General features: G+C 44.5%; 1 protein-coding gene across 1 annotated transcript in view; it reads right to left on the minus strand.

Annotated features, from left to right (window-relative positions):
* The window catches only part of PDZK1 (PDZ domain containing 1), a 35,357-nt gene extending 22,085 nt beyond the window's left edge, over window positions 1-13,272 (minus strand). The window contains exons 1-2 of the mRNA XM_008066016.2: window positions 13,137-13,272; window positions 12,509-12,592 (exon numbers count right to left, since the gene is read on the minus strand). The gene's annotated coding sequence lies outside the window, so the exon portion shown is untranslated. The remainder of the gene's footprint in view (window positions 1-12,508; window positions 12,593-13,136) is intronic.
* Window positions 13,273-14,958: the final 1,686 nt, after the last annotated feature.

Here is a 14,958-nt window from a genome sequence, read left to right on the forward strand (position 1 = left end):
CCAACTCAAAAAAAAAAAAAAAAAAAACTTACTGGAGATACCAATGATGACAGGTCAGTGAAGAATTCACACCTTGGAGCAGTATAACAAGCAGTTTTATACGCAAACAAGTTAGTCAAATTCCTATATGGTATTTACAATTACATTAAGTGACAACTAGTCCAGGTTCGGTGGCTCAAGCCTGTAATCCCAGCACTTTGGGAGACGGAGGCAAGAGGATTGACTGAGTCCAGGAGTTTGAGACCAGCCTGAGCAACATGGCAAGACCTTGTCTCTACAAAAAATAAAACAATTACCCGGGCATGGTACATGCCTGTAGTCCCAACTACTCGGGAGGCTGAGACGGAAGTATCACCTGAGCCCAGCAGGTCGAGGCTGCAGTAGCCATGATTGTGTCACTGCACTCCAGTCTGGGCATTAGAGTGAGACTTCAACTCAAAAAAAAGCCGGGGGGGGGGACAACTACATTGTTTTCAACTTCACTTGGTCACCTGCATCCCATGACTTTTACCGGAAATACGCATACCCTTCAGAGACCAGCTTTGGCCAGAGGCCACTCCCTGAGGGAGGAGGCAAAAAGAAGCCCAGTACAGGGGGGACAGTCTACGTCCAGACAATATCTTACACATGGGCATGAACACTCATGAACCTATCCAGACTGGGTAAGGGACAGAGGTGGGGTGAAGGCACCTTAAAGCCACTTAGCTCATCAAAACTCCATGATCTCCTGAGAGATAATTGAAAGTCTCAAAGTCAGTGGGAATCTGACAAGAACACAAAGGATTTCCCAAACACAAAAGTGAATGTGGACGTGGGGTTCTCTGAAGCGTTTCCTGCTCGAAAACAGAGAGTAGTTTATGTAACTCCTGTGAGCTTCCAGGTATTATTTTGAAAAGGAACTCTGGAGCTGCTGGAGACCAAATAAAACATGGGCCACAGGAAAGCAAATTCTTCTTCTGTGGAAGGAAAATAAATGGCAATTCCTTGAGGAGTGAAGTCAGCAAGAACTACAGGATTTTCCTTCATCTCCTCAATTCTGAGAGTTGTCCACCCTTGCCTGAAGTCTCCAGTTGTTTCATCTTTCTTCTTCTTCTTCTTTTTTGAGTCGGAGTCTCACACTACCACCCAGGCTGGAGTACAGTGGCACAATCATGGCTCACCACAGCATTGACCTCCTGGGCACAGAAGATCCTTCTACCTCAAATCTTCTAAGTAGTTGGGGCTACAGAAGCATGCCATCACACCAGCTAATTTCATTTTTTTTCTTTTTAGAGATAAGGTCTCTTGCTATGCTGCCTCAGCTGGTCTCAAAATCCTGGGGTCAAGTAATCCTCCTGCCTCTGTCTCCCAACATGCTGAAATTACAGGTGTGAGCCACTACACCTGGCCACCAGCTGTCCCATCTGAGTAAACAGACATATGTAGTTGAAATAGTGTAAATCTAGACCATCAGGTTATGCTAGCTATAATAACGTTATCATTTGAAAACTCACTATGTGTCAGGCATGGCATGTGCCATGCCTGACACATTATCTCACTTAATGCTCACAATCACCTTAGAAATTTGATTCTCAGTCCTAGCTGCTACTTAGAATCACCTGTAGTCATTTAAAAAATCAAATGATTGGCCCCACCTCAGATCCACGGAGGCAGAATTTCCAACCTTGAAACCTAAACACAAGCAAAGAAACTAGTACTTAAAATCACCTATGCTGGGCCAGGCAAGGTGACTCATACATGTAATTCAAATACTTTGGGAGACCGAACTGCTTAAGCCCAGGAGTTTGGAACAGCCTGGGCAACATAGTGAGACCCCATCTCTACAAAAAAAAAAAATTAGCTGAGCATGGTAGCACTTGCCTGTAGTCCCAGCTACTCAGGAGCCTGAGGGGGAAGGATTGCCTGAGCCTTAGAAGGCCAAGGCTATGGTGAGCTGGAATCACACCAGTGCACTCCAGCCTGGATGACAGAGTGAAACCCTGTTTCAAAAAAAAAAAAAAAAAAAATTACACTATGCTGCCCCTGACTTCTCTTCTCTCTCCTCAGTCTTGGGATAACTGACTCCCTCATGGGTCACAGAAGAATGTCAAGGTTGGGTTGAACTTTTTTTTTTTTTAAGAAAGTAAGATTTATTGAGAGGACAGAAAATCTCCCACAGTTGGAGGGGACCCGAGAAAGTTGCCCGGGTTGCACTATTAACAGCCACTCTGCGATCACCTTTACCCAATTTGAGAAACCAAGGTAGCAGCCTGGTTAGGAGAAGTCCTTGGTCACCCTGTGCCGTCCACAGAACCCAGCTCTGCCCACAGTCAGTGCCCCAGCCAACAATATAGGAATGTCGTAGCAACCTAAAGTCTGTTCCTTATGCCTCCCTCCTGAGGTTCCAGTTCTAAGCCAGACAGACATGGAATCAAGCAGATGAAAACAATTCTCATGGACTCTTTATCCTATAAATTAAGTCTGTTAAGACAGTTCCCCATCCCCTAAACGCCTTAAAATCTGAGATCATTCTTCCACCTCCCAACTCCATAGGTGGAGTCCAAAGGTCCATTCAAGACTGAGTTCCTACCCATCATCACACAAATAGAAATACTGAAATGCTACCCTACTAGTGGGGAAATAGCCACTACTGTGATCCCAGCTGACTCCAAGAACCAGCATGGCTTCTGTCCCATAATCAGCCACTTGTGGATTAACGTTATGTCCATCGATCCTCACTCACTGAGGAGGAGTGATGATTACCAGCTCCAATGTACAGGTCCTTGCTCCCAACCAACCTCTTCTCTCCCCAAACAATTAGCTTCTTCAACTAGCATGGTGGACAGGTGAAATCTGTTTAGGATCATGAACACGGTTACTTCCATCTTCTACTCAGCATCAAAAATCACATTACCCAGACCTGATGTGTTTATGCCACAGATGTCTACCCCTAACTTATATGCTAAACCCTGCCAAGTAGTTGATGGGATAAAGTCAAACACCACCCCTGTTCTTAAGGGACTTTATCATTGATCAGGGTTAAGGAAAGGTTCTAGTACAAAAATAACCGCCACCATGGGCAGAGTGTAAATGTGCTAAAACCTACAACATGAGAAAAATTAAGGAAAGCTTCATGAATTAAGAAGGATTTAATTTAGGCCTTAACAGTAGATGAGTGGGATTTCAACAGGTACAGAAGTAAAAAGAGATGATTTTAGACACAGAAAAGAGTGTGGACATCAGGTCATGAAAGTGGGAAAGTTTGGGGCATGATCAAGGAAGAGCTAAAAATGTGGTTGAAGGACAGCCAACAGAAGGGAAATCATGAGTAACAAATTAAACTGCCTTGACTATCAGTCCAAGGCATCTGGCCTTAGTTTGGTGTCCAGTAGGCACCACTGAATGCTTTTAAACAGAGGAATGATGGGCCAGAGTTGAGCTTTGAAAATGGCAGGTGAGCCAGGTTTGGTGGCTCATGCCTGTTAATTCTACCACTTTGAGAGCCCAGGAAGGAGGACTGCTTGAGCCCAGGAGTTCGAGACCAGCCTGGGCAACGTAGCAAGACTTTGCCTCTACTAAAAATCAAAAAATTAGCTATACGTGATGGGCACCTGTAGTTCTAGCTACTTGAGAGACTGAAGCAGAAGGATTGTCTAAGCCCAAGAAGTTGAGGCTGCAGTGAGCCATGACTGTGCCACTGCATCCTAGCCTGGGTGACAAAGTGAGGCCCAACTCCAAAAAAAAACGAATGGCAGGTGAGATAGACTGGAGGGAGGCCAAGTAAGGTGGTTATCGGAATCCTACTCACACCCAACTCATCATGGTAGCCATGAGAATAGAACAGAGGTGACAGACGTAGAGGAACTACAGAGAGAACTAAGCAGCAGAGATGACCTCAGACACACCTCAGGTGTGACAACACAGATGTCCAAAATAATTATTTACATTGATCATGACTGGTATCTAAGAGCAACGACAGGCGTGTAACACCCAGTCAGAATCAGGGCCCATGGGCTCCTGTTGCTTCCCTGATACCATTTACTCCCCTGCCATGTAGGTTCCTTGTGGTTTCACTGTCATGAGGAAGGGTTCCCAGTTACACAGAATGGCACGTGCACAGTCAAGTCTTCTGAGGCCACAGCTCGATTTGAACAAAACCATGCTTTCCTCTGAGTCCTGGGGTTGCAAGAATACTCTAATTCTGTAGCCACCTATATATTCTGTCTGCTTCTCCATAAGGGCAGTTGTATACTTTCCCTGAATTTATTACCTTAGCTCAATTTTTTCTACTAATCAACCTTGATACCTTTCCTACTGCAAGCCCTGAACTCTTCTTCTATTATGGACTGAATTTTGTCCCTACCTGCAATTCATACATTGAAGCCATAATGAGATGAGCTAGCAATGTCAGTTTGGGTATGTTTAGATTAGAGAACTTGGCAGAATATTGTGTTGGACAGGACTCCAGGTTTGGAACCATCTTCACGGCAGTCTTAGGTGAACCCTATGAGTGAGAATAGTAAAGGAAGAGGGTCAATCAAATCTTGAGTGATACCTAGATCTAAGTGACAGGAAGAAGAAGCAGACTGGATTAATCAGAAATCACAAAGGCAAAATTTTAGTGTTGTCAAACTAAAAGAAGAATTTCAAGATAAGATAGTTACCAATGCCAATGATGCTAAGAGGTAAAGAGAATAAAAACAGAAAATGCCACCTGAGTTTAGAAAATAGAAGTCCAGGTCAGATAAGAGACTAAGAAGCAAGTGAATACCAACTAACAGAAGCAATAGATATAGGGATATGGATACTTTGGGGAACAGATAAATGACAGAGTTGGGATAGCAGTCTGAGGGATTGTGGGGTTAATGGAGGCTTTTTTTTTTTTTGGAGTGGGGTCTTACTCTGTTGCCCAGGCTGGAGTGCACTGGCATGACCATAGCTCACCACAGCTTTGACCTCCCAGGCTCAAGCACTCCTTCCACCTCAGCCTCCTGAGTAGCTGGGACTACAGGAACAAATTACCACATCCAGCTGGATACTTTCATTTTAACATTAATAAAATGATCAGGCCAAGCTTGGTGGCTCTCACCTGTACTCTTAGCACTTTCGAAGGCCAAGACAGAGGCTCAGTTGAGGCCAGGAGTTGGTGATCAACCTGGGCAATGTAGCAAGATCCCATCTCTATTCGTAAACAAATAAAAAAAATACATAAAAAGAAAACTATCAGAAACATATTAAGGAATGATATGGAGAACATAGAAAATGGTGTTAGCCTTGATGAGATGGAATACCTCCTCTACTGGGGCAGGAGAGAAGTAGGGGGGAAAATGGGATAAAGATAAAAATAAGGTCACTTACCTTGGTGTCAGTCTCTCCTACAATGTAGCTGACAAAAATCGGGAACTCTGATAACATGGAGCAAAAGTATCACACCAAAAGACCCACTGGGGCCAAACAGATACATCACTGAAGGTGGCCAGGAGAGGGCTGTGGAGTAGCTCCTACTTAGTACCAGAAAACAGCCACTATGAGGAAACAGGAGGCTATCATGCCAGATCTTCCAATTTCTCAAGAGAATCTAGAAATCTATATTTATGTAAACTGTCCCCATCTAAAAAAAACTGACAGCTATTTCAAACTTGTAAGAAACTCTGTGTAAACCAAAACAGAATTAAGCTTCTGAGCTGGCAAAAAGACTTTCCAATCACCACAGCGTTGTTTCACTACAGTCAACAAACCAAATAAAAATTTCTAAGAAAAAAACTAGATCAAAATATACATATAATAAACTCATAGCAGTTCAATCAGTATGGGGTCTCATGGCTTTTTCTCATGGTAATTTACATCAAGAGTAACAAAAGAAAGTGGAAACTTTTACCTAAGTTGGGGTTTAATATGCTTTAAAAACATAAGGGTGAGAGGTGAGGATTTCTAGATTTATAATAAGCTGGAATGTTGGACCATGGGGCCAATGTGAATTGGCAGATAAGAGAAGCTAGGAGGGTGGGACTGGGGAGGTGAAATATTTCAGGGACTGGTTCAGCAACACAATCCAGGAGAGGGAAGAAGGGATGGAGGAAAGAGTTTCAAATGTTAAGAGGGTTGACACAGGAAACGTCATCTTCAAAAATCTTTGTTTTAAAGAGCACTTTCCCATAAAGAAATTCTAAAGCAGCCGTGTGTGTATACAGAGGGAACGGGTATTTTTATTTCCATTTTCCCCCAGCATTCTGCTCTGGGTCAAGTACTGGTTCAGAGTCAAATCTAGCTTTTAATCCTGGTTTCACTACATATGAGCTGTGAGAACATGGGTGAGCGCCTTAATTTTAGCAGAAGATGGCTGTGTCTCTAGCACAGAAAGCACACATGAACACAGTGAAGATTACTAGAACATGCAAAGCATCTAAGCAGTTTCTGGAGCACAGACTCCCACTCCATTGCAAGTCATCTTCCCTGACCTCTGGGGGAAGCCCTAATGTTAGGGGAATCCCATTTTCTGTGAGAACACTGGAGCAGTGTTCCTGGCTCTCTTTTTGCAGAAGACAAGAAGAGATTACGGACGAGGGACAGACAGGCACTTCAATGATCAGGCAAGGGATTCTCTACCTACTCACTTTAGATCACCCCTGCAAGGCTGTTTACCTGCTGAAAAGTAAGGGCTGCTGGGTACAGTGACTCAAGTCTGTAATCCTAGCACTTTGGGAGGCGGAGGCAAGAGGATTGCCTGAGTCCAAGGGTTCGAGACCAGCCTGGGCAACTTGGTGAGACCTCATCTCTACAATAAATCAAAAAATTAGTTGGGCATGGCGCTGTGTACCTATAGTTCCAGCTACTTGGAAGGCTAAGGCAGAAGAATTGCCTGAGCTCAGCAGGTCAAGGCTGCGGCAGCTATGAGTGTGCCGTTGCACTCCAGCCTGGGCGACAGAGTGAGACTCTGACTCAAAAAAAAAGAAAAGAAAAGTAAGGGCAAAAGATTGTGTCACCTATGAAACAAAGTTCAAACAATAAATGCAGATTTCCCTGATCCAGAAGTATCACGTAAGTCTGAAAGTCAGGGAATTACAAAGTAGAACCAAATACTGTGTATCAAGGAGGTATAAAAATCCAGGAAGCTTTAACAGAACTTCAAGACTAAGCTGGCTGGAGGGTCCCAATACCTGGAGCAGATGAGTTCTAACGGAAGTGGGCACAAGGTACCCAAGGAACTGACAACAATGGAGAAGATAGAGTGAGGAGCAAAGCATCACCTTAGATACAGATACCTGGCCCAGGTATGGACCATGGTAGCCATGGAGTAACTGGTGAACAAGTTCTGTCACCAGATGGTATCACTGAATTTCCAAGAGATTATATAGAAAGGACATGCAATAAACAGCATACAGTTTGGAGACAGAAAAACAAAAGGGGCTATCATCAACAATGACCAGGTCCTGCCATCTTGGCCCATCTTCCCAAAGCTTGGACTTAGAAGTAGGATTATCCCTTCAATACAGTAATTTATAACCATTAGTCCCAAGTACCACCCTGCAGCCACTATTATCTTATCTAACAGTGATTAGGAATCAGTTATGCTGTCAGTATCAGACTACAAAGAAAACAGTGCCTCTCTCCACAAGGCACTTATGTAATCAACACCCGAGCCATGAAAAAACTCAACAGTAAAAGCTCAGCAGGACTCTGATGAATAATGTTTAATCCTGGTTATTGCAACCGTGGAAGGGTATTTGATTGTATAACCAAGGCTGTAACCATAGGCTATTTGTTTCATTGCAGAATGAGGAGAAGAAAGGGCAGGGTCTTTCCCGTAACATTCAACTTAGACATTATTCACTTTCTGCTGAACTCCACACTTGTCTAAAACACTTCAAAATTCAACAAGGAAAAGGCAACCTTCTCAGGAAGCTTGACCAGGTGTGCCTGCACAGTGTGCACTTTTGAGGAATGCTGTTCCTCTAGGATTGCCATGCATCTGGGTAAGGAGAAAGGAAAAACATCACTAGAATTTTGTTGGAAAAACACAACTGGTGGAGACTGTGTGCCGTTAAGTCAGCAACTTCAGACAGGTTGAGAAATGCCTGTAGTCATCAGCCCTGACACAAAGGCTTCATGCCCCATACCAGCCACGTCTGGCTTCCTTCAGAGCCCCAGCACGTGTTGTTTGTCCTAACAGCATAAAAAAAATTCTACTGTGTCTCAGCCGGTACTGACAGAGATGTCTGTAGCAAGGAAGAGATAAAGGCAATTCAATTTCAGAAATATTTTACCTAGAGCAGAACCTATATTTTTGATGTAAATCATAAATTTAAGGCCATCTGTATTCGTCCTTTAAAAAGCAAGACCTGTGGAAAGGCAGACACCCAAGTATATTAAATTTAAGTAATTAATACCAACAATAAGAGGAGAAGCAGGGCCCTAAAATGTGTATTTGCTTACTGTACATTGTGATAGTTACTGTTTGGTCTTAGCCAGAGATCAATTTCAAATGTAGAGAATTAGTGAAATGCATTTCATTGAGAATTATCTGGAGAAGAGTGATCACATGCCCAGTGAGAAATTTTTATTTTCCATTTGTGATAAAGATTGAAATCTGCTTGTCTCAAAGTCCATTTGGCTTGCTGGTACCCCCCGCACACCCACAGCCACCATAAATGATACTTTGTCCTATATGGCAGGACTCTGGGCTGTAATGTTCAAGGCCTTTCGTGCTTCAATTGCTTATCTAAAAGTTCTGCGAGTTGGGGGAGAGATGGAACCAATATCGTGTGGCAACAGAGGCACCATAAAGAGAGGACGCCCTTGTGCTGCTGGTAGTACTGGTACCTGAAAACAGTTGAACCATCCTGAGGACCGGCTGAGACAAGGGTTTTCCCCAAATCAGCACCTTGCTTTAAAAAACATTTGGAATTTCAACTTGCATTTCTACCTTCTCACTTTTTTTTATTTTTTATTTTTTTGGTATTCTGGACTTCAACAGGACGCCTCCTGCCTCCAGTCACTCCCAGTCACTACCTCGAGACAGACTTCCCAACCTTGCTTTCACCACATTAGTTTCTAAAAAAATTTATTCACAAACAAAAGTTTGGCATAACCCAGCCCCACCTCAGCCCTCTCGGCTCCTTGGCAGGCACCAAGCTGGTCTATGCGTGGTCACCCTATGCAGCCAGGCCTATGCTCATGCCACCTGCTCTGCCTGGAATGCCTTTGCCATTCCCGACTACTGATTCCTTGTAGGTGCTAAGTAAACGTTTTTTCCAAGTGAATGAATTCAAGACCGACCCATTTTCAAGGCTCAGTTCAAACTTTAGATCACATATAAGTCCTTCCATGGCCACCCCAGTCTGACAATACCACCCCATTTTCTGAATTTCAAGTATCATTTATATATTCAACAAGTTCTATACAGGACCTTCTGTGGGGCAAGTATTAGGGTTCAGCCCAGCTTAGACACTATCCTGCCCTTAAAGAGCCCAGAGAGCTATAAAGCATAACTACCAAACAACAATATGGGTGCTGGACTATTTAAATAAAAATGTTTTCTTATTGCTATGCACATTTATTGAGTTCCTACTAGGCTTTAGGAACCAGCCTAGGTGCTTTTTATGAGTTCTGATATAATCCTAATGGACAATTTTACAAAAAAAAAAAAGGGCCTGAAGAATTAAGCTGGTCTTCCCTGGCTATTTGGAAGAGCAGAATCTGGATTCAAACCCAACTGGGAAAAAAAACAAAATAAATTTAAAAAAAAAATCAGACCCATCACCTACCCTGCCCCCAGCCCTGCGGGATAGAATGTGTCCTGGGAATCCAAGCAGTTAGACTAGGAGGAAGTCATCCCAGGCAGAAGGAATAGCACAGGTGTGTCCACTGAGTGATGAATGGTTCAGAAAGACCAGAGCGCATGTGTATGCTGAGAAAGGAGGAGGTCAAGTTAGACTTTGAAGCACCTTGGGTTCAGTCCTGTAAATTGCCGGAAACTTCAGTGTTTATGTCATGTGTCCCCATCAACATAAGCTCCCTTCAGGGCAGCCATCACAGCCCCTTTCTATATTTTCACACCACCAAGTATGCACTCAATACAACTGGTGGAAAGCCCATGGGCTTCTCTGGATCACTAAGATTTGTGTTCCCTAAGGAACCCCATTGTTCCCACCCAGCTTAATGAATACAGAATACTTGTGCCTCTAACCGGCGTGGTGCCTCTGAACCCAGTGGCCATCTCAGCTCAAGAGCAAATCTTTCATAGATGTCAACAAGGAGGCTCGGGCCATCTTTCCTGCTTATGAAAACTCTTGCCACTGACTGTTCATTTATTCTCCAGGGTCATGCACATCGCAAAGCTGTCTGAAAATCATAATAGCACTTAAGATGTGCTAGACACTATGCGCATTCTCTCATTTAATCCATTTGACGGATGAGAAAATAGAGGCTTCGAGAGTAAATCTGGTCTGGAATGCAGGCTTCCAGTTCCAACGCTCATGCTCTTAACCACTTAGCCATGATACCCACCAGGCATAGAGACAGGAAATATGGACATTCCTTCATGAAAGGCCAAAGAAAAGGAGTTGCTGAGATCTTGAGGAAAACACACCTCACTCCAGCTTGCTACTCTCACCAAATGCCTATGTGACAAGCGTGAGACTCATTTAACCGAGATGTAACAAGAGAAGTCCACTCCCACATGACCAGACCCTGGATCCGAGTATCAGAGCTCTGCAGCCTCCTCTCCTGAGGCACACCTTATCAAAACCACCTACATCTATGCTTCATGTCCTTCCTTGCCACACTAATTGCCAGTTATGCAAATCTGTTCTGGTGCCAGGTTCTGTTCTATAACCTGGGAATATAGCAAGTAACACAAAAGACAAGATCCCTGCACTCTTGAAGCTTAACATCTGGCAAAGGTGACAAGTAAAAAGTAAACGAGATGATTTCTGATGGTGAAGGCTCTGAATGATAGAGATAGTGGTGAGATGCGGGTGGGATGCTATCTAGAAATTCTTTCCTAGGAAGGTAACATTGGAATTCATACCCAAATGACAAAAAGTCAGGCTTCAAGACTCTAGGATCTACCTTACACTCGGTGGGCTGAAAAGGACATTAGCAATGACCTAGTCTCAACTCCTTATTGGTGATCGGCATATGGAGGCTCAGTGAGATTTAAAGACCAGATCAAGGTCATCCTTGCAAGGAATGACCGCAAGGATGTTTCTTCCCACTGTTCTTCAGAGCCTGTGGATACACACATTTGATAGGTATCTTACCTATGTGTTAAAACCATCTTACATTATGCTTTTAACACATTCATATTTATATTTTATTTTAAGTACACCCTTGAGGAAAAGACAAGAGGCCCCCTCCCAGATGGATGATGACAGTGAGGCTTCAGTTGGTGAAGTAATGTTTCTAATTGCCTGTCACTAACAACTGAGTCAAAACCCTGGTTATTTGTATTCCAGCCTGGTGTCCTTTCCCTTAGATAAGAAGTAACTGTCTAGCAAGTGGTTTACAAACATAAGACACATGACCAACAACTTCATATTTTAGGGTGCAGAGAAAATACAAAAGTCAAAGATAAGCACAATTTACTTAGTCACAACAAACTCAAAGTCCCTGAGTTATTTACTGCAGGAAAGAGCACATGTGACTCCGGGTGACAGGACAGTCACAGACTGAGGCAGGCAGCCCCCTGTGACTTCTGGACACGGGACTGAAAGCTTTGGTGACACATTGCAGGGATTTCAGTAAATAAAATGGAAGGTGTCCCTCTGGTGGAGCCAACCTAAGAATCCTCAGGGCTGGATCCAAACCAGATCAGGAATCTTTAGAGCTGATGAACCCTTAGGCCAAAGTCATATTTAAGTCCCTTGGCTCCTACGCTTGGGAAATAAGCTACTAGTAGTTCCCAAACCTGCCTGCACAGAAGAGCTTTAAAATGAAGATTTTCCGATTCACACAAGAAACTCCAAAGGCTAAAAGCCTGGGGAATCTGTGTTTCAAAATGCAGCAAACCTAGAAATCCACTGCTCTTTCTCATTTCTTAATGCTACAATGTGATATAGAGAGGAGAGATGCGTGTTTTATTATCCAGTGGGAAAGTCAAGTTGTGTCTTTGAAGGGCTGCTTCCAGAAGAAAGTCTTCTATACTCCCCAAAACCCTGGCAGAGTAGGAAGTTTCTGGGAGTATCTTCCTAGTAACCCGTGAAGGCTGTGGTCTCACTCCCTGTGGCTGCACATTAAACCCCAAACAACCCTGGATGAGTTTTTCTTCTGAGATCAGTTTAACTAAGTGCTTTGTGAAGCAGGCCCTGCAAGGGCAAGGGGGCATCTCCAACGGAGGTGGACAACCCCTCACTCCTCACCCTATCCCCCAACTACCACCAAAAGGGCCTGCTCCCTCCCCACAGGCCTCTCCTCTGCCCTGGACAGCCAGCTGCCTGCTTGGAAAAAGAAAAGGTGAAAAGGAGGATAAAGAAGGTAGTTCAGGCCTAGGTGGCCAGACCCCTCAAAGAGGACACAGAGAAGTTCTTACCTGAATCTGGAAGGAAGCAGAGCTGCTCCGTTCACGCGGGAATCCTGTCTCTGCTGGTGAGCACTCGTCTTGGAACTCACTGGACTTTGAACAAAGATTGATTTAAAAGCTAATGTATTTAACAGGGACGTGTGGTCTGAGTTCAAGTGACCTCTGTCCTGCTTCCTACCAGTTGGCTGGAAAACCTGGCACCGTGGCCCACCTGCCTAACTCTGCAGGATGCCGTTCCCAGAGAATGAGGAGGGGTAGGGCAGCCTGGGGAAGGGAGGTGCCTCTGCCTTCTTCAGTTCTCTCCCTTAGGTAGGTGTCTTGGTCACACCCAAGCAGCCCCCAATCCCGTTAGGAGCCTCTGCTGTCCCTAGTTCCAGGGTCTTCACTGGAGCAACCTCACACACTGCCCCTTACCAGGGAGCAGTAACCTGTGCAACCTCACCCAGTAGGCGGCCAGGGGGCCAATAAGTCCCAGTAAGTAAGGCAAAGCCTCTCAGTCCACCCATCCTTCCTCCCCCTGCCCTGGGAGTTCTTACGTGCATGCTCCCAGGAGCTTAGCCAGTCAAAGCCCACACGCCCACTTCCCAGGCTTCCTCCTATATGCTCTCTCCCCTCTCTTATTTTCCCTCTTTCTCACCTGACAGTGCTGTTTCTATTCTCCAGTCTACTGATAATTGTCTTCCCCTTCACACACTCAGAGCCTCACAGGCAAGCCCAGCAGGGCAGGTGAAAGGCACTTCCAGTCCACAAGCGAGCTCATCCACCCTGCTGCCCAGGCAGTGGGCTGGTGCTCAGTCCCTAGTCCCAGCCACAATCTGATCCCTATCAGCCCCATCCACACAGACCGTTCTAGCACGGGGTTTCTCACTGACCTGGATCCTCAGCCCACACTGCAAATCAGGGCAAGAGATTGCTCCAGGCAGTGAGTCAAAGCAAACCATAGGCTGAGGACTGGGTGATCTCACCCCTCCACCACCCACACTCGAAGGGCCACTTGTCTTTGCTGGGTTTGGCTTTGCCCCCAACAAAAGCATGACCTGAGCCAGTGGGTAAACGGTTTACAAAGACAAACATCTGACCAGCTTCCTCATACCAGGCCTTCTTCTACCTTGAAGCTATACTCTCTTGGCTTCCTGCATATCTTCCAAAGAGAAGGGTAGAAGAGGAAAATCTGGATTTAGTATCAGAACACCTGAGTTCAAATTCTGATTCTGCCACTTCCCAGGTGTTTGATCTACAGTAATTTTTTTTTTTTTTTGAGTCGAAGTGTCACTCTGTCACCCAGGCTAGAGTGCAGTGGCACAATCATGGCTTCCCAGAGCCTTGCCCTACTGGGCTCAGGTGATCCTTCTGCCTTAGCCTCCTGAGTAGCTGGGACTACAGGCACGTGCCACAATGCCCAGCTGATTTTTTTTTTTTTTTAAAAGACAAAGTCTCAATACGTTGCCTAGGCTGGTCTCAAACTCCTAGGCTCAAACAATCCTCCCACTTTGACTTCCCAAAGTGCTGGGATTACAGGCATGAGCCACTACACCTGGCCAAGAGTGATTAATTTTTTACTTTCTGAGTCTCACTCACATTCATCATCTATAAATAGTGACTATATTGTTTTTAGGAATTTCTTCTTTATATTGAGTCAAATGTTTCTCACCTCTACCCTCTGTGGCTACATCAATTCAGTCTATTCTTTATTCTACATAGCAGCTCTTCAAATACGTGAAAGCTAATATATCCTCAAAAGCCATCTTCTCTCTGGGATTAGATAAATGCTCCTCATTCCACAAGGTGGTCTGCCTATGCAATTATTTCAAGACTTCTCTCTGGACCCTAGCTGATTTACAAATGTTCCTCTTAAAATCAGTGCCTAAAGAGGAAACTTTTTAAGGTGAGAAAATTGTTCTATATCTTCAGTAGGGGAGTGGCTACACAATCGTCTACAATTGCCAAAATTCATCAAACTTTATGCCCAAAATAGATGGATTGTATTGCCTGTAAGCAACTTTAATTTTGAAATTTTTTGTTTTGTTTTGTTTTCTTTAGGGTCTCACTCTGTTGCCCAGGCTGGAGTGCAGTAACACAATCATGGCTCACTGCAGACTCAGCCTCCTGGGCTCAGATGATCCTTCCACCTCAGTCTCCTGAGTAGCTGGGATTACAGGCGTGTACCACCACACCTAGATAATTTTTCAATTTTGTATAGAGATGAGATCTTGCTATGTTGCTCAAGCTGGTCTCAAACTCCTGTGCTCAAGCAATCCTCCTGCCTCCCAAAGTGCTGGAATTACAGGCGCAAGCCACAGTTCCCTGCCAACTTCTTGATTATTTTTTTTTTTTTAGTGGGAGTCTCACTCTGTCATCCAGGCTGGAGTGCAGTATATGCTCACGGCCACCACAGCCTCAACTCACAGCTCACAGCCACCACAGGCTCAGGTGATCCTTCTGCCTCAGCCTTCCAAGTA

The sequence above is a fragment of the Carlito syrichta genome, unplaced genomic scaffold, assembly GCF_000164805.1.
Source record: "Carlito syrichta isolate Samal-C Ts95f unplaced genomic scaffold, Tarsius_syrichta-2.0.1 Scaffold308835, whole genome shotgun sequence".
Classification (NCBI taxonomy): Eukaryota; Metazoa; Chordata; class Mammalia; order Primates; family Tarsiidae; genus Carlito; species Carlito syrichta.